General features: G+C 43.7%; 1 non-coding gene across 1 annotated transcript; it reads left to right on the top strand.

Moving 5' to 3' along the window:
- Positions 1 to 19,557: 19,557 nt before the first annotated feature.
- Positions 19,558 to 19,676, top strand: LOC145412688 (5S ribosomal RNA). Its single transcript, XR_013899599.1, has one exon. It is a non-coding gene; the product is annotated as a 5S ribosomal RNA (ribosomal RNA).
- Positions 19,677 to 19,944: the final 268 nt, after the last annotated feature.

Here is a 19,944-nt window from a genome sequence, read left to right as displayed (position 1 = left end):
AACTCCTCCTGTATTTCTTTTTCTGATATTTGTATACTGTATCTAGTAATATGTGTGGGCATGCATGTTCCACATAATCCCTCTAAAAATTATTTTCTTCTGTAAAAACTGATTGGAAATTCTTACTTAGTGCTTCATCCTTCTCTTGTGTATAGGTGATTCCCTCATCCATAATGGATTGTATTTTATCTTTTACTTTGGTTTTGCTTCGGATGTAGCTGTAAAATAGCTTCGGTTGATCAAAACTTTTATTTATGATGTCTTCCTCAAACTGTCTTTGGGCTTCCCTCCTGATTCCTGTATAATCGTTTCTTGCCTGTATATAATGGGGTGCTTGCAAAGCTAGTATTCCACTAGATGGCTCCAGGATTAAGGACAAACACATTACCTGCACTGTTTAAAAAGCATATTTTTCTTTGTTAAATATCTATACTGTTGTGTGAAACTGTTAATCATAGTAATGTCATATACCGTAATATAAATAGTACAAATAGAACACGTATATATGACGTAGCGTGAATTGTTTATATTTATATTAAACGGAAAATAAAATATCATTGATGGCATGTGATGGCAACCCGCCCTTTCAATGTTCCTATATTATTCTATTTCTGCTACACTTAGTGCTAAGTTTGGTTATTAATACATTGTTTGTTCAGACTGTAAATTATGCCTAGTGGGTATCTTGACTCATTCAGTCTCTATGTGGGCAGAAATTTAATGTTGAGTAAATATTGGGACTCAACATTCTGCTCACTCTCTTCACGCATGCACACCACAAGACAGTCCCGTGTTTAATTTTTTTCACAAGAGATTTGTTTTCTAAAGAAATGCACAAGGACTAATGCTTAAAATAACACAATTTAGACTGCTTGTGGTCTTGTTAGGTTAGCTGAAGTAAGGTACCGTAATTGCTTTGAAGGGTCTGAGGGTTATAGAGCTCAGTGGGGGCAACATGGGACTGTCCTATGAGTGCATGCGTGAAGGGAGTGAGCAAAATGTCGAGTCCCAGTATTTACTTAACATTTAATTTCTGCCTACATACAGACTGAATGAATCAAAATACCCACTAGGCATATTTTACAGTCTGAACAAACATATTTAATAAGAACCTAACTTGCACTAAATATAGCAGAAATTAAATAATATAGGGCAACTGAAAGGGTGGGTTGCCATCACATACCATAATGATATTTTAATTTCCGTTTATGATAAATGTAAACAATTGACGCTACGTTATATATATGTGTTCTATTTGTATTATTTATATTACAATAAATGGCATTACTGTGAATCACAGTTTCACACAACAGTGTAGATATTTAACAAAGAAAAATCTGCTTTTTAAACAGAGCAGGGAATGTATTTGTCCTAATCGTGGAGCCATTTAACGGAATACTAGGCTTTTCAGAAGCACCTCATTGTTATATGCCCTCTCACTATTGTGTCTTCTGTATCTATTCCACAACAAGTCTCTTTTTTCATTTGATTTTTATACATTCTGTATTAAACCATTTCTTTACTTTCTTTTCTGCTTCTTTGTGCTAAAGGATTTACTTTTGGACTCCTATTTCATAAAGTTCACAGATTTTTATATATATAACATTTTATATATAAAACATTTAAAGGATGAGAGAATGGGAATACGGTGTAGGTATATGTGCGGGAGTCAATGAGAATGAGAGGACAAGAGAGGGAGTATGTCTGATGATAAGCAAGAAGTGGAAGGAGAATATAAGAGAGTATGGAACAGTGGGTGCAAGGATTGTATGGGTGAGGATGAAAGTAGGTATACAAGCATGGGCGATTGTATGTGTGTATGCTCCAACAGAGGATCGAATGGCAAGAGTGAAAGATGAGTTTTGGGCGAGAGTAGAAGCATGTATGGACAAGTTTGAGAGGAGCGAGAGAGTGCTGTTGATTGGAGACATGAATGGCAAAGTTGGGAATGTACTAGTGGATGGAGTGGTTGGTCAGTGGGGTGTGCCAGCTGAAGTAGATGGGAATGGTAGTGCTTTGGTGGACATCTGTGCTGGTAAGGGGTTGGCAATAGCCAACACCTACTTTCGTCATAAAATGATCCACCGGTATACATGGAGAGTAATGAGGAGGATGGATGGTGAACTTGTTGAACGAAAGGCAATGATAGACTACGTGTGTGTGGATGAGCGAATGAGAAGACAAGTGTTGGATGCAAGGGTGTGGAGAGGGTGGGGGAATGGAGTCTCGGACCATCACTTAGTGATGGCCAAGGTAGAGCTGCAAAGAAAGTGGTTGAGGAGGCGAAGGGGAAGACAGGAGGAAGCAGCTCCTGTGAGAAGAGTGGAGAAATTGCAAGATAGTGAGAAAAGGACAGAGTATAAGAGCATAGTGGAAGAAAGATTAGGAAGGTATGAGCTAGAGCAGATGGAAGGGGTGGAAGACGTATGTAAGATATTCACGGAAGAGATAAGCGCAGCGTGTGAGGCGGTTTGTGGAGTGAGGAGGAGATGCAAGGGTGTGCAAGGGACAGCATGGTGGAATGATGAGGTGAAACGAGCTGTGGAACAAAAGAAGAAGGCATATGGTGAATGGTTAGCGAGTAGAGGTAGGGGAGAAGATGAGAGAGAGAAGAGAGAGGTATATGTGAGCAGGAGAAGGGAGGTTAAGAGACTGGTGAAGGAGAGTAAGAAGAAAGTGGATGAAGAGTTTGGGAGGAATCTGAGTGTGAAATGGAGGGAGAGTAAGAAATTGTTTTGGAAGGAGGTAAAGAAAGTAAGGCAGTGTGAAAGGGGAAATAGTAGGGGAGTGAAAGATAGGAATAATAGATTGTTGGTGGAGAAGAGAGAGAAATTGAGGAGATGGAAGGAGCACTTTGAGGATTTGTTGAATGTAAAGAGTGAGAGCAGTGTGAGTATAAGTGGTTGGGGAATGGCTGGGAGAAGAAGAGTTGAGAGGAGGGAGGAAGAGATCAGTAGGTCGGAAGTAGTGGAAGCGATGAAGAAGATTAAGCTGGGAAAGGCTCCAGGAATTGATGGAGTGTGTGGTGAAATGCTTAGGTATGGAGGTGAGATTGTTGTGGAGTGGATATGGAAGTTGTGTAGATTGGCTTGGGAAGAGGGAAGGGTTCCAGAGGACTGGAAATCAGGTATAATTGTTCCTCTGTACAAAGGAAAAGGGGAGAGAGAAGTATGTGGTAACCATAGGGGTATTTGCCTTCTTAGTGTGACTGGTAAAATATATGGTAGAATACTCATTGATAGGGTTAGGCATATGACAGAGGAGCTAGTTGGAGAAGAACAAGGGGGATTTAGGAAGGGAAAAGGGTGTGTAGATCAGATATTTGTTCTAAGATGTTTAGTGGAGAAGTATCTAGAGAAGGGAAGGGAAGTGTATGCTGCCTTCATGGACTTGGAGAAAGCTTATGACAGAATAGATAGGCAAGGTATGTGGAAGGTATTAAGAATATATGGCGTGGAGGGGAAATTGTTAAGTGCTGTGAAGAGTATGTACGAGGGAGCTAGGGCTACGGTGCGAGTGGATGGTGAGCTGAGTGAGTTCTTTGACCTCAATGTGGGACTGAAACATGGCTGTGTAATGTCTCCAAGGCTGTTTAATATATATATGGATGGGGTTGTAAAGGAGGTACAAGGTAGGGCAGTGGATGTGGGGGTGGCCCTAATGAATGAGGGTGAGATTTGGAAGCTTCCGGTGTTGCTGTTTGCTGATGATACAGTATTGTTGAGTGAAGATGAATGGGAGTTGCAAGGTTTGGTGAATGAATTTGGGACAGTGTGTAGGAGGAGGAAGCTGAAAGTTAATGTAAACAAAAGTAAAGTTATGGTGTTTGAGAGGAATGAAGTCACAGAGTGTGCAGTGAGGTTGGATGGTGAGGATATGGAGAATGTGAGTGCATTCAAGTACTTGGGTAGTGTGATGAGTAAGGATGGAACTTTGGGGGATGAAGTACGTGAAAGGGTACAGCAGGGAAGAAAGGTTGTTGGTACACTGAAAGCAGTGATGAGAAATAGGAAGGTGAGTATGGAAGTTAAGAAGTCACTGCATGATGGTATTGTGATCCCTACCCTGACGTATGGAAGCGAGGCGTGGACATTGCAAGAGGGGAACAAGTCAATAGTGAGAGCAGTGGAAATGAGTTACTTGAGAGAGGAATGTGGAGTGACGTGGAGGGACAGGTTGACGAATGAAGAAGTGAAGGAACGTTGTGGGGTAGATGTGGATGTGGTTGAAAAGATTAGGAGAAATACACTGAGGTGCTTTGGACATGTGGAGAGAATGGAGAATGAAAGACTGACTAAGAGGGTGTATGTAGGTGAGGTGGAGGGAGGGAGAGGAAGGGGTAGACCGAGGATGAGGTGGAGGGATGGAGTTGAGAGGTATATAAGGGAGGGGGGGTGAGTTGGGGGGAGGGGAGTCAAATGGTGGGTGACAGAGTGACTTGGAGGCGTTTTGTCTGCGGCCACCCTTTGCGGGATTAGGGCGTCGGGCTATAGATAGATAGATAGACATTTAAATTTTGTCCTCTAAGCTCGTTTTCCCCACCTATTTCTAAGAAGTACTTCTTTAGGTCATAGTAGTTTCCCTTTTTATAATTTAGGCTCCTTTTATAACTTCCATTGCTGTTAACTATGTCATATGTTATCCTGAAGTTGCAATTTAGTACTGCATGGTCGCTTTTGCCAAATGATGGGTGATACATTAAATTGTCAATGTCGTTTTCTTCCCTTGTAAATATAAGATCTAGTACTGAGTGTACATCAAGTCCTCTTTTTCTGGTGCTTTCCCTTACATGTTGCATAAGGAAAAATTCCTGCATGAGATCCAGGAGCTTTTCGTCCCAACAGCTTTCTTGGCTTATTATATCTAGATTCTAGAGTATTCCAATTTATATTTGTATTAAAATCTCCAGTTAGTATAATACTTTCCGATTTCTCCTCCATTCTATGTAGTAATGCTCTTAAACTCTGAATTGTACTCTCTGCCAGATCATCATATTCACCTCTTTCCCATGTGTTTGATCTGGGTGGCGTGTATAAATTTGCTACAAATACTTTCCCTTCAGATATGTTGATCTCTACTGCAATCAGTTCTACTTGTAAGGGTATATCTAGTTCTATTTCTTTGACTTTTAGATTTTTCTTTGTTAATATTAAGTTCCTGTCTCTTCTCCATATATTGTATTCCTCTAAGTTTTGGATGTCGTTTGATATCCTTGGTGTTAATTTTGTTTCAGTTAGGCATATTATATGTAATTCATTTTCTCTGATGTAATCATACATCTCAAATAATTTAGATACCATTCCATCTACATTTGAGTACATCAACTTAATCATCTTGTTTACATATTTCTCATGACTTGGGTCTACTACCTTCCTCCCTTTTATTCTCTCCTGGTTATATACCACTTTCGAACCTGCAATCCAATTATTTTGTAAAAAAAAAAAAAAAATGTGTTCTCCTCCTCTGATCTTCCCTCGTTCTTTGTTTTTGCTTCCTCCATCTTCTCGTTTAGTAATTCCAGTTCCTCTTGAGTTAGGCATCTTTTTATCCATACATTTTTGAATTCCTCTTTTTCCATGAGTTTCTTTGCATTTTTTATTATCTTCACAACAGTGTTTACACTCTGAAAGGTTACCTTTAGGAGCCTTGACTTATTTCTCTCATATTTCCCTAGCCTTTATTATTTCTCTCTGTCTTTATTACAGATTTCCTCTGATACTTTCTTCAGTATGCTCATTACATTTGCCATCTCCTTTTTGTCTCTCGAGATCTTGTTTTATATTTCTTCCTCTTCTATACCAGTGATTAATATAGATTTGTTCATATCTGCTGAATTTCTGGCCAATTTAGGATTGTTGTGGATTATTGTTTTCACTTCCTTTTTAATCCCTTTTCTTCAGCTCTTGTTTCTTAGTCTTTCTTTACTTTCACCATATCAGCGTAAGTGGTTTCCACATCATTTTTGTAGTTTTGCATTGCTTCATTCACCTGTGTTATCTTCTCCTCAATATCACTGCTCTGATCTATCAGATTGCTTACTTGCCAAATTATCTCTGCATCATTTTTTAACTCTTCCAAGATACTCTCGTGGTTGACTATTGTACTTGCCATTTTACTAATTTTCCTTCTAAGTGAACCCACTTCTACTCTCAGCTCATCTCTTGTTGTGTCTTTCTTGTTGACTTCTTTTCCTAATTTTTCTATTTCCTCCTCCTGCATGTGCAACTGCTTCTTAACCCTTAACCACCGGCTGACGTGTATAGATGTCGCAATTTTGGGCGCAGAGCAACGCCGGTTGACGTGTATAGCCGCATGCATCTTCTCTCCACCCTTTGAACTTTAACTTATCCTTACTCATTGATGGGACCACCTAGAGACATGGAGATACTTTCATTTGAAAGAAGAGTTGATTATTCTTATGTATCTTTAACTTTTTCTTTAGCTTTTATAGTTTGGCTGATATTAGGGTTTGAAGTTAGGGTCTTCTTTTCCGTCACAGATATCCCCCGTAAAGAGGAGCGTGCAACACTGGAAAAACCCCGGCGTGTAGGGATTAATTTCATCCATTTCATTCTGAAATGCCATCTCCAATCTGTTTATCCGTTCTAGCAGCTTATTGTACGTCTCAATTTCAACCAGTTCCTTGTAGATATCATCATCCTGCTTTCTATCTTTATCCCTTTTCTTAGCTCCTTCCAGACTTGCTTTACTAAAGTAGGTGGACATCATACGGTACTAAGAGCACAGATTCTACTTACATTCCCTGGTGCAGACAAAAGAATCAGCTGAGGCTTGCTTGGCACATTCCTGCACTACTTAATTTATTTTGCTATTTGAATAACAGTCTTACTTAAAACTTCCTCTTTTATATTAGGACACCATTTAGTTTAACCTGGTACAGACCTTGACTCATATAAAGATGCAAATTTAGGTATGGCCACTTGGCCAGGGTGGCCAGATGCAGAGTGATGTGACATGCATCCCACCTGCTCGATGCCTCTTATGTGTGTGTGTGTGTGTGTGTGTGTGTGTGTGTGCACCCCTGTTCTTTTGGGGAAAACAGTCTAATTATATAGACAAATAGAGTGAATGGAGAACCATAACTGATAAGTTTTACGTGAAACTGAAGAATAATTTAATTCCCATCTTAGATTAATACAGCGCTGCATCCATTACAAAAATTATTGAAATGCTTATGCTTGGTTTTCTTGCCAAAGGTCTCTCTCTCTCTCTCTCTCTCTCTCTCTCTCTCTCTCTCTCTCTCTCTCTCTCTCTCTCTCTCTCTCTCATACTACAGTTCTTAATCAACCACCTACTTTGGCACCCATTCATATCCTACCTCACTTTTGCTTATTGTTGTAACTTCTTAAAGTAGCCTTATATTATTCTTTTTTCAGCTTCATCGACTTTCACTCAGGCCGATGCAATCTCTTATTAACTTTTTTCCCATCCAGTCACCAGTACTCTATCTTGCTCGCTTGCATGGACTCATACAATCATTGAATACATTATGCCCATTGGTGCTGATCCTCACTACTTATTATTTGTTAAATTTACGTCCTCACTTTTTCATTCATTGTCCTTGATTCAACATTCTGTGTAATTATTATTATTATTATGATTTCCACACCATGATGGAGGGCATACTGTATTTCTTGTTTCCTTCTTCCAAACGCTTTTTATCCCTCCGCCACTCCTACATCATTTCCTTTAGAACTTGGTACAACGGTTCTTTGGGCCAGTACTTCTAGAATCTCTCTCTCTCTCTCTCTCTCTCTCTCTCTCTGAGGGGCATGGATTTGTCTTTTAAGGGGTTTTATGGTGTCAGAAGGTACGTGTTACAAACACTAATATTTGACAAATTGTGGCAACATGAATCAATACAGTGTACCAACACTGTGAGCAGAGATGGAGACAATCATCCTCCTGAGTGCTTGACATTTTCTTGTGGTAACCATCCTGTAGTCCTTTTAATCCTCCCAGGCACTTTGACACGAATCGTGTTCTTTGTGGTTTGCCAAATAAATGCACATTGATGCAAATCATGTGAAAAAGCAGAAAAAACGCCGTCAAAAGAAATTTTTTTGGCTAATTTGCATCAAATTTGGATGCGTTCCAGCAAGCACATCCCTCTTCCAAGGTAAACACTTGGCAACACTGTAGAGTCTCCTTGAAGCCTGCCCATAGCAAGAAATCTCGGTACCTCAGAAGGAGTCAGGCTGTAAAGGCCGGTTCACACGAGCAAAATCGCGGCCGTTTTTTGCCGGAATTTGCTTCCCGGTAGAAATTCCGGCCGCTTTTTTCGCCGGAATGGAGAGACCGACATGTCGGTCTTTTTTTGCCGGAATCGGGAGAAAGATGCCGGGCCGATTTAAATGGAAGCTCCGAACAAGGCAAAGCTCTGGGAACGAAGACGAATACGATATCTGGTTTACACTACTACCACAAATAATCTCACTTTAGCGTTCATTCCAGTTTGGGTGTATCTGATATGAGCATGTGTATAAAAGTATGATTATTTAAGTATAAGTTAAAGGTTATGAGTTAAAGGTAAAGGAATCTTGTACATGATTTATGCTTAAGAAAATTTATGCATACGGCCCCTGAAGCCCCCGGAAAGCTGAGTGGCAGTAAAGGCCTATTCACAGGAGCTAAATCGCAGCCGTGAGGACTCATCTTGAAGCTGGCAAAGTGCAAGAGTTGCACACCTACTACGAGTAAGGTGGTCCATCTTTGTAAACACTGTTGCCGCGTTCCTACCTTTGCAGTCCCCGTACGTGTGAACACCTTTCCGGGAGAAATGCCGATTTTCGGCATTTTTTCCCCGCAAATCAGCGAAAAAAACGGCCACGATTCAGCTCGTGTGAACCGGCCTTAAAGGCCTATTCAGAGGAACTAAATCGCGGCCGTGAGGGCTCATCTTGAAGTTGGAAAAGTGCAAGAGCTGCACACCTACTACGAGTACGGTGGTCCATCTTTGTAAACACTGTTGCCGCGTTCCTGCCTCTGCAGTCCCCGTACGTGTGAACACCTTTCCGGGAGAAAGGCCGAAAACCGGCATTTTTTTCCCGCAAATCGGCGAAAAAAACGGCCGCGATTCAGCTCGTGTGAACCGGCCTTAAGGGCCACGTTGCATGTGCTCTCCCTTTAAATCACCCTAATTCTCCCCCGCCCGAGTCGAAACCCCTGTGGACTGAGTGTGATAATATATTATTTCTGAACATATTTTGAAGTGATTTTGTCAATGGAACATAGATATACATCTTGAGGAGAAATGGTGCCCATTATCAGTCATTAGGCCTAGGGGCAAGATGCGTGTTCACTGTAGTGGGGTTTCATCACTCCACCTCCCCTGGGCCCTATGCTGTGACTATAATTTACATATATAGCGAAGCCAATGCCTAAACTGTATAGTGTGAGAAAGCTAAAGTGGCTGGCTTTGTGATATATTGGAACTAGCATCCGTTATGTAAGCCACAGCCATAGTGTGGAATGAGGCAGGCATTACCTGTATGCTGTAGTCGGGGAGGGATTATTAGAAGAGTTTAGGGATGGAATTTGATAGTGATATTGTATATGTGCATGAATTTGTGTGAAATATAAGGCCAACATGCTGCGAGTGTTCGTGAATGAGTGTGGTGTGTGCCAATATAGTGGTGCGTCATAAATCTCAAGACGAAGGTGCTGCATCACGGTCACGTACTGTAGTAAGGAACGTAAATAATTGTGGAGGTAGGAGTGGAATCATTGTGGTAGTCATGTATTTGTGCATGATTTAGTCTGAAGTGTACATGAATTAAGCTCCGAGTGTTCGTGAAGGGATAACTTAGGGTGCGTAGTGTATGTTAGCAATACCTTAGTGGCAGGTGTGTGAGGATGTAAGGACGCCTAGCAATGATGGACGCCATTCAACAGGTACTGTAAATTGCTAAGACATTTAGTGAGAACTTATACTTTATGTACAATGAACATGAAATGTGCAGCGAGTGTTTGTGAAGGATTTCTGTGGGTGCGTAACGTAGGTTAGCGATACCTTAGTGGGAGGTGTGCGGGGACATAAGGACGCCTAGCAAGCACGTGTGCCATTGAACAGACACTGTAACTTGCTAAGATGTTTGTTGATTATTTATGATTTATATTAAATGTTTGTGATATGTGTCACGGATGTTCGTTGTGGGATATTGTGGGTGCATAGCATATGTCACTGATACTTTAGTGGCAGTTGTGCGGGGATGTAAGGATGCCTAGGAACCATGGACGTCATTGAACAGGGACTGTAACTTGCTAAGACATTTAGTGAGAATTTATACTTTATGTACAGTGAACATGAAATGTGCAGTGAGTGTTCGTGATGGAATTCTGTGGATGCTTAGTGTAGGTTAGCGATACCTAAGTGGCAGATGTGCGGGGACGTAAGGACGCCAAGCAACCACGTGCCATTGAACAGGCACTGTAAGTTGCTAAGATATTTGTTGATTATTTATGATTTATATAAAATATCTGTGATATATGTCACGGATGTTCGTTGTGGGATATTGTGGGTGCGTAACATATGTCAGTGATACCTTAGTGGCAGGTGTGCAGGTGGCGAAAGAACGTCAGGCAACAATGGACGTCAGTGGACAGGTACTGTACCTTGCTAAGACATTTGTTGATTATTTATGATTTATATAAAATGTTTGTGATATGTGTCATGAGTGTTCATTGTGGGATATTGTGGGTGTGTAGCGTATGTCAGCGATACCTTAGCAGCAGGTGTGCAGGTGACGTAAGGACGCCAGGTAACGACAGACGTCAGTGGACAGGTACTGTACCTTGCTAAGACAATTGTTGATTATTTATGATTTATAATACAATGTTGGTGATATGTGTCACCAGTGCTCGTCAAGAGATAGAGTCATGTGTTTGGGGAACCTTGGGGGAAGGAGCAAATATATATATATATATATATATATATATATATATATATATATATATATATATATATATATATATATATATATATGGCACACACCCACGGACAACAATGGACAAGTATTACACCGCGCAAAGACACTGAAAAGTTATTGTTTATGTAAACTGTTCGTAAATGGTGCAGCGATTGCCGTACAGAAAGGTATAACATCACTTGTGTAGTGCTACTCTCAATGGAAGGTGTTGCATGACAGTGAATAATATCTCTTGTTTTTCAGCTGAGAACCTAAAGCTCACACTGGACTTTCTGTGTGTCAGTGCTTGCCACATTGGAGTGAAGGGTTTGTCTTCTGAGAAGTGGCAGAAGGTTCTCTTCGAGGAGGAGACCGATAGCAAGGAGGAGGAGCAGCTGAGCGATGCTTCAAGTGGGGAGGACTGAGATGATGTCCAACGCCGTTCCCGTCGGAAGTCTTTCCCCTGACCCTTACCACCATGGGAGCAGACACCATCACCAGTGTCAGGACCATCAGCCCAGCCATCATCTTCACTTGGACGACAGGCATCGCCTTTGCTCGGACCTCTCGCTCCAGTAGCCATCACGGTCTCTCCACCTCTGGCCTCCAGTTCCCCATTGGCTGAACCCATGTCACCGGTAGCAGGGGCTAGTTACGTGACACTGGCACCTGCACACGGCACAGTGTCTGCAGTGCAACTGGTGCAGGATACGACTGTGTCGTTGTCCCCTGCCCGGTCAACAAGGGCGCTGTCTCCGACAGCATGCATCCCTCCCCCATGTTTTGCAGCAACAGGAGGCAGCCTTGTCATCACTGTTGGACCCATCACCACCTCGACGAGGCCAGCATGGTCCATGGCCTGGCTATGGGGGGTGGCCAAGGGGTGGCCAAGGAAGCAGAAGGGTGTCGGTAGACTGACCCACTGTCACCACTGCGGGAGGTGTTGCCACAAAGGATCCACAGTGGAGCAGTGTCCCATACACACCACGTAATGGGCCCTTCACAGGATCCCCAGGAATGAGGATGGATCTGCCAACAATGCCTCTCCAGTTCTTCCAGCTGTTTTTCACCAGGGAGTTGTTGACGTATTTCATCCGCAAGACCAATAGCTACATGTCATTCCTGGGGACTGTGTTGGACACCTGGTTCATCTGCAATGAAGAGGAGATGGCCAAGTTCCTGGGGCTTTACCTCTTCACGGGGGTGGTCAATATGCTGACCATCAGGCATTACTGGAGGAGATCCTGTCTCCATAACTACCCCCTTCTTCAGTGAGTGATGAGTGGGAGGCATTTCAGGGCTATCCTGAAACACTTCCACACCTTCAACTCACTCTCTATACCCAAGTACTATCGCGATTGGTCCATCAGGGTTCACACGATTATGGAGTACCTCCTTCAGCGGTTCCAGGTACATATCCAAGGAGCACCTCAGCCTGGAAGAGGGCTCGCTGCCGTGGAAGGGGCGCCTCAGTTTCCGCGTCTACAACCCCATGAAGTACTCCATCAAGTTTTATATCTTGGCTGAGGCTTCCTCAGGGTACATCTGGAACTTTGAGGTGTATACAGGGCAGAAGAAGGCACTGACCACCGTTTGGAGCCTCGCAGAACCGCTGAAGGGCCAGGGATACAAAATTTACATGGACAACTATTATAACTCTGTATCCCTGTGCAAACGCCTCTTCAGTGCGGAAACCTCTGTGTAGAGGTTGAAACCTATGTGTGGGGGACCCTACACCTGGCAAGAGGAGCATCAAAACGGCTGCAGGACATCGCCAGGGCCAAGAGCCTGCCGGAGGGGGGCATGGCAGCAATGCACAAGGACAATGTGATGGTGTTACTGTGGAAGGACAAGTGCATCATCAACATGGTCTCCACCTTCCACAGCACAAGCGCCGTCCAAAAGCAGGTTCAAGGGAAGACCAGGGGTCCTGAAGGGAGGACAACCTATGTCCAGAAGACCGTGGACAAGCCCGTCGTGGTGGAGGACTACAATCGGCACATGGGTGAGGTGGACCACTTCTACCAGATGGTCCAGTATTACCCTATCCAGCAGCAGACCATGAAATGGACCAAGAAGATCACCTATTTCATCCAGATGGCCATTTTCAACGTGTTTGCCCTGTACAAGAAGTGCTCGTGCGGGTCAGTCAGTCTGCTGGAATTTGTGGAGATAGTTGACAAGCTCCTCCACTTTGTTGAAGCAGAGTGGCCCACATCATGGCACGTCATCCACCGTGCCCTTGACCTTCCAACCCGACGGCCAGCAGGACCTCCGGCACTTGTGGCACCTGCAGCAGCACCATCACAGGTGCCAGCACCACCGTCTCCTGGAACAGCACCAGCACAGGTGCCAACACCACCATCTCCAGGAGCAGGACCAGCACAGAAGCCAACACCACCATCGCCTGCAGGACCAGCACGGGTGCCGAGATGACCATCTTCAGCATTTCCTGGCCCATTGAGAGAACCTGCTGCTGCTGCCAGGCCCGTCCCTGCAACTGCACCTCCAGGACAACAGGACCGGGGAAGACCAGGAGGACATCCAACCAAGCATCAGAGAGTCATCAACGACAGAATGCAGTTGGATCACACACTGGGCCATCGACGGGAGAGAACATCCAACCGGAAAAGAATCCAGTGTGCCCTGTGTGCCTTGGCGAAGATGAGGAGGAACACAAGTCACATGTGTCCTCTTTGTGCTGTGATTACTTTGAACAGTACCATACCAAGCACAGTATTCCCTAGTGGAGCACACACACACACACACACACACACACACACACACACACACACACACACACACACTACAAAACTCGTCATCTTCAAATCTCACAAGGTCCTGCAAGCTGCTCAACACCCCTGGAGGATGTGAGTTTTCCGAATTTTGATGATTATTATATTGACCTATTATCACTCTATATTTTTCACACAAATAACCATTTTCTTCTACATATTACACATATGACACAAAGTACAGCTTCATTACCAGTAATAAGAAAAAAGTAGTGTTCATGTTTAGTAGGTTATAATACTATAAAAACAACCCATGGAGATTTTACAGTCTGTTCATAAAAAAAGAAAAAGAAAAAGGGCTTTGGGAACATAGTCTTCAGGCAATGGGCGGGAAAGAGTGTTTTTTTTTTTTTTTTTTTTTTTTTTTTGCGGTAAAACTAAGTAGCGATCGGAAGAGTAATGTAGATTTGTTGTCCTATTACTCGAAAACTATTGGATGTATCGACTTCCTGTAAGAACCATGATAAAGATCAGTGAATTACACGTATGTTCATTACCAAAATATAAGTCTTTGGGAGCATATTTTGTAGGAAAAGGCAGGGGAACAGAGTGTGTTTTTTTTCTTGCTTGCGGTAAAAGTAGCCAATGCTCAGAGGAGTAATCTCACTTTGTTGGCCAATTACCCGAAAACTATTGGACGTATCAATTTTCTGTAAAAACCATGATAAAGAGCAGTAAATTCTACAGATGTACAGGACATAACAATGTAATATCTCTGGTAAAAAAGTCGTTGTTACATAGGCGGGAATATAGTATTTGCTGTGCATGCATGACGAAAGTGCAGCACGGCCGTGAGTACCCAGTAGTTTTTTGCGATTTACTTGGAAACTATGAGGCCTATCGAAAAACGGCAGTTACCATGAGAAAGCTCATGAAATTCTACACAATATTATGAAATAAAAACATAAGATGTTTAAAATGCAATATACAATAGTATCACTGAGGGCAACCCAACACCCCCAGAAGAAGCCCACAGAGGAGTATATACAGCGGGCCTGGACTCCGGGCGACAGGAACATAAGTCCGCCCGGGCCGCATGCCCCTATGACCCAGAGCTCGCCCGCCGCCACCATAGCAGGAATACAAGACTACCTTCTGGGCGAAACAACCACCAACAACCACGGGGTGGAGCTGTTACTCCAGCTCCAGTCAGCATCCCTGAGACGGCCGGTAGCCACTCAACCGTCTTACAGGAGACGGCCTGCAGCCGCTCTGGAGGCAACAAGGAGACGGCCGGTAGCCGCTCCCGCCTTCATCAGGAGACGGCCAGAAGCCGCTCTGAAGGTGCCCCTAACGAGACGGCTGGTAGCCACTCGACCCTCCTACAGGAGACTGCCTGCAGCCGCTCTGGAGGTAACAAGGAGACAGCCGGTAGCCGCTCTGAAGGTACCCTGAACGAGACGGCTGGTAGCCGCTCTGTAGGTGCTCTGAACAAGACGACCGGTAGCCGCTCGACCCTCCTACAGGAGATGGCCTGCAACCGCTCCAGAGGTAACAAGGAGATGACCGGTAGCCGCTCCCGCCTTCATCAGGAGACGGCCGGTAGCCACTCTGAAGGTGCCCCTCAAGAGACGGCCAGTAGCCACTCGACCCTACTACAGGAGATGGCCTGCTGCCGCTCCAGAGGTAACAAGGAGACGGCCGGTAGCCTCTCTGAAGGTGCCCTGAATGAGACAGCCAGTAGCCGCCCAACCCTCCTACAGGAGACAGCCTGCAGCCACTCCCGCCTTCATCAGGAGACGGCTGGTAGCCGCTCCGAAGGTGCCCCTGAGTCGGCCTGTAGCTGCTCCCTTCCCCAGGCCATGGTCAGTAGCCAGGCCTTACCGACAGCCGGTAGCCATGCCCCTAGAAGGCCACGGCCAGTAGCCAGGCCCTACGGTAGGAGACGGCAGGTAGCCACTTCTCCATCAGGTGCTGACTCCTGTCCACCAGCCTACAACCCAGAAGGAGCTCCCAACCTGGAAGAGTACTGGTGAGGCCCTGTGACTTCCACCAGGCTCTTCTCCCTACAGCTGGATCTGGAAAGGACTCACCTAACAGACCCTGACGTAGGCCGAAGCTGCAGCCCCCTCCTGATGGTGTCCCCAACTGCTGAGGACTGCAGCCCTTGGGACCTCCAGATCACCCCCAGGACCCCCGGGCGGGACATCCCTACACCCCGACACTGAAGATCTTCGTCCTCCATCAGGCACCTGAGCGAGAAGTTCAGGCAGCTATTCGGCCCCAGCCCTGAGGGCCAGACTCCTGCCCCAAGCCCTGAATGTGTGGGACCCTTTACCACCAGCAGCCCTGGACAAGAGATGACACCCCTATGCGTGATCCCATGGCCTCTGAATACAGAGGCCCCTGGAGGAACTCAGCCCCATCAGCAGTGAGGCTGAGTCACCTCTGCCACCCTTGTACCTGACTGCCACTATGCCCAGACTCAAAAGTGAGTGATAGTGAAAGCACAGTGTCCGTGACATAGTGAAGTAAGGGAAGTCAGTGAGAAAAGCATCAGTAATAATATAAAAGAGTGGTGGAATAAGCAAGGTAACAGTGAAACCGAGAACACGGCAAAGAAACCGAGAACACGGCAAGGCAGTGAAATACGGGTCTATCTCAGTGAACACACTACCAAATGGTGACACCGCCTCACACTAAGATCATACGGAGGCCCCAGTGCAAAAGTAATAATTAACAACCCGACCAAAAAACCCATTAGCCTACCCACAGTGAAGTATTGCCACCACCTCCACCAGTACACAGAACCTAGACTTTCCTACAGTAATGGTGCATAACCTCTCTGCTCTAAGTGCTATCATCTTACCTGATCTTGTCCTGAGTAGTATCCTGCGCGATACAAACACCTCATATCTAGGACTTAGAATTATAATTGTCTATGGTCGTACCATTCTAAAGTGGCGGTTTGGGTGGGGCACGAATCTCTGTACAGTGTTGCCACGTTTTCCATATTCGCGATGCCTCTCTCTCTCTCTCTCTCTCCTGGGGGGATGTGCATCACCCTAGGGAATTTTGTTTCTTTTATGGCTTATAAACTTGTGCTTTCATTTCTTTATTTTGTTTTTTATTATATTATTCTTTTACATATGACGCCAGATGACCTCAGTGTTGTGGCGCCTTTTCATTCAATCATTCTCGCCCTCCTTCCTTCCCTCCCTTCATCTTTCCCTCAGCTTGACAATGCACTCAACACTGCCCCTTGCCTGCCTTCTCTCTCTCTCTCTCTCTCTCTCTCTCCTTGGGGAGATGTGCGTCACCCTTGGGAATTTTGTTTCTTTTATGAGTGACTTATAAACTTGTGCTTTCATTTCTTTATTTTGTTTTTATTATATCTAATTATGTTTAAAAATATTATTGTTTTACATATGGCGCCAGATGACCTCCCTCCTTCGTTCCCTCCCTTCCTCCATCTCTCACTCAGCTGCACTCAACACTGCCCCTGGTCTGCCTTCCCCCCCCCTCTCTCTCTCTCTCTCGTCTGTGGTATTTTAGGATACATTTTGGTTATTTTCTTTTACGTTATAATGTACATATTGTAAATTTGACTTTATTTCCACACCACCCAGGAGGTTAAAGTCTTGGCGCATTTTTTTTAAGAGGTGTCCCCAAACAGGCCTATTCCTCTATCCTTCACAGATGACCAGGTCGGACTGGGTGTGTGTGAGTGTTGCCGCTCACGAGGGTTTAATGTATATATTTTTTTTACTAAGAAACTGGCATATTTTTGCTTATATTCCTGCACATTATCTTATAATCATAATTGTGACATTATTACCAACCCCAGAAATACGGTAACAGCCAATAAAAGTGACTACTTTTTTTTTAAGCAACACTGTAAAATATTTATGCCACGTTTCTGTATTGCCGTATAAATATTTTAAGTATAATCAGTTTACTGTTCTTTCATATAATACACACGTTACCATTATATTCTTATGTGTTTATCTTATTGTGATGCCTATTACATATATCAGAGCCGTTCACATAGCGGGTATGGAACACGTGGCAACACTGTACAGAGGTTCGTGCCCCACCCAAACCGCCACTTAAGATTGGTACCACCATAGTATACCTGTATTTGTGACATCTGCCCGTTCCACTGTAGAATTTAGCAATACACATGTAAGGTTGTTGCCTTGAGTTTTTGTGTCATGCCTCTCTCTTATTTGTTTAAGCTCCGGTCTAGAATGAGAAGCCAGCTGCACACTAGGCGTTAGAGGGACGGGAAGGCCACCCTGAAACACCTAGCATTACAGTGTGTGAGAAAAGTTTTGTGGTAGAGCTCCCTGAACAAAAATCATTTTTTTTTTTTTATGGCTCTCAGTTTTGGGCTATTTTCTCGAAAACTACAAGGCACATCACAACCGAATATTTTTCATTAGAAAGCTGATGAAATTCTCTATCAATACTTCTAATAACATTTTTCTGTATGTTGGAAAGCATTTGAACTGCGATGTTGGGAAGTGGGAATGACATTGCAAGATGTTTATTCACGGCCACCTAATGTAGTTTTATTCGTTTTTTTTTTTTTTTTTTTTTTTTTTTGCTTATCAGCTAGAACAAACATCAACGAATAAGGTTATGTAGGTATCATGGCAGTTTTTGAGGTTTGGGTGGCGAAAATAATGCGAGAATCCGTGTTTTCAGCGTTGCACAGGCGGGCTGGCTGGGCTGCCAGTCGAGTAAAATTGTGTGCCATGAAAGTTACTGACATTTATGCATGCGCGAGAGGGTTAAGTGTTAGCAATCTTGTTTAATGCTATGACTTTGCTGAAACTGTGAACATTACCTGAGACTTGGAGGTGAAATTTGATGATGATCTGACAGTGAGAAAGTAAGCTCAGATTTATAAGAAATAGCAAGGTGATCAGACAGTATGGGTAGGGAACACTCAAGTCAAGGAAGTGCTTTTCAAACTTACATTTTGGAATGTTCCATGCCATTTCTTGTCCCTTCAGAGTACCTGTCACTTTTCTTTAACAGATAGGCCTATGATTTTTTACGAAGCAGTTTCCAACAAAAATCAGAAAAGTTTGAGTAAAGTGACGAAAGATGGTTTTCATTTACTTAGATAAATAGCTCACACCGAATCCACATGATAATTTCAATAAAGAAAATCACCCTTACAGCTACAGAGACATCAGTCCTGAAAATGGTACGCCAAAGAACATTGAGATGGTGACCATGGGTAGTCTATAATATTAAACACTGTGTGTGTGTGTGTGTGTGTGTGTGTGTGTGTGTGTGTGTGTGTTACCTAATTGTTCTTAGCTAATTGTATCTTTACAGAAATGAGTCAAGCTCGTACTGTCCCGTGTCTTAAACCATATTTATCGTACATATCCTTAAATTTGTGAATTGTTTTGGCACACACTATTTCATTCGGTAGTGCATTCCATTGATCAATTGCTCTGTTTGGGAAACTGAATTTCCTTACGTCTTTATCATCTCTCTTCCTATGCAGTTTTTTGCAGTGTCCTCTTGCTCATGCTTCTCCATATGTTAAGTAATCATTTATGTCTATTTTCTCCTTCCCTGATATGCACTTATATAGCATTATCATGTCACCTCTTTTCCTTCTCTCCTGTAGTGTTGGTAGATTCAGTTTATTTAGTCTTTCTTCGTAGCTTAGGTCCCTTAAGCTTGGTATCCATCTTGTAGCGGCCCTTTGAACTTTTTCAATCTTGTCTATGTGCTATTTGAGATGAGGACTCCAGACTACTGATGCATATTCCAGGGTTGGTCTAATGAAGATGTTATTATCCTTCTTAGCATGTCTTCATTTATGTATGTGAATGCTATTCTCATATTTGCAAGCAGTGTATACATGTGCCAACGGCCATGCCACGTTGAGTACACCGCTTCCCGTCTGATCAGCGAAGTTAAGCAACGTTGGGTCTGGTTAGTACTTGGATGGGTGACCGCCTGGGAACACCAGATGCTGTTGGCATCCCTACGTGTCAAGTGGGGTTGGTGGAGGATTAGTGCCCCTTCCTGTAAAACAATTAACTCTAAGCCCTTGGCCACCCCGTTTGGGATACATGGCGTCTGGCAATGGATGGATGGATGGTATACATGTCCTGTACCTTCTCGCTGATGTGGTCAGCCGGAGATAGTCTGTTATTGATAATCACACCTACGTCTTTCTTTCTGATGTGTATAGGGTTTTATTTCCTAACTTATAATCCCAATCAGGTCTTTTTCCACTTTTACCAAAC

Source organism: Coenobita brevimanus, chromosome 93, assembly GCF_032717465.1.
Source record: "Coenobita brevimanus isolate Jiangsu-jjx chromosome 93, ASM3271746v2, whole genome shotgun sequence".
Taxonomy (NCBI): Eukaryota; Metazoa; Arthropoda; class Malacostraca; order Decapoda; family Coenobitidae; genus Coenobita; species Coenobita brevimanus.
The sequence above is the reverse complement of the archived record's forward strand: the minus strand, read 5'-3'. Positions and strand labels throughout refer to the sequence as shown.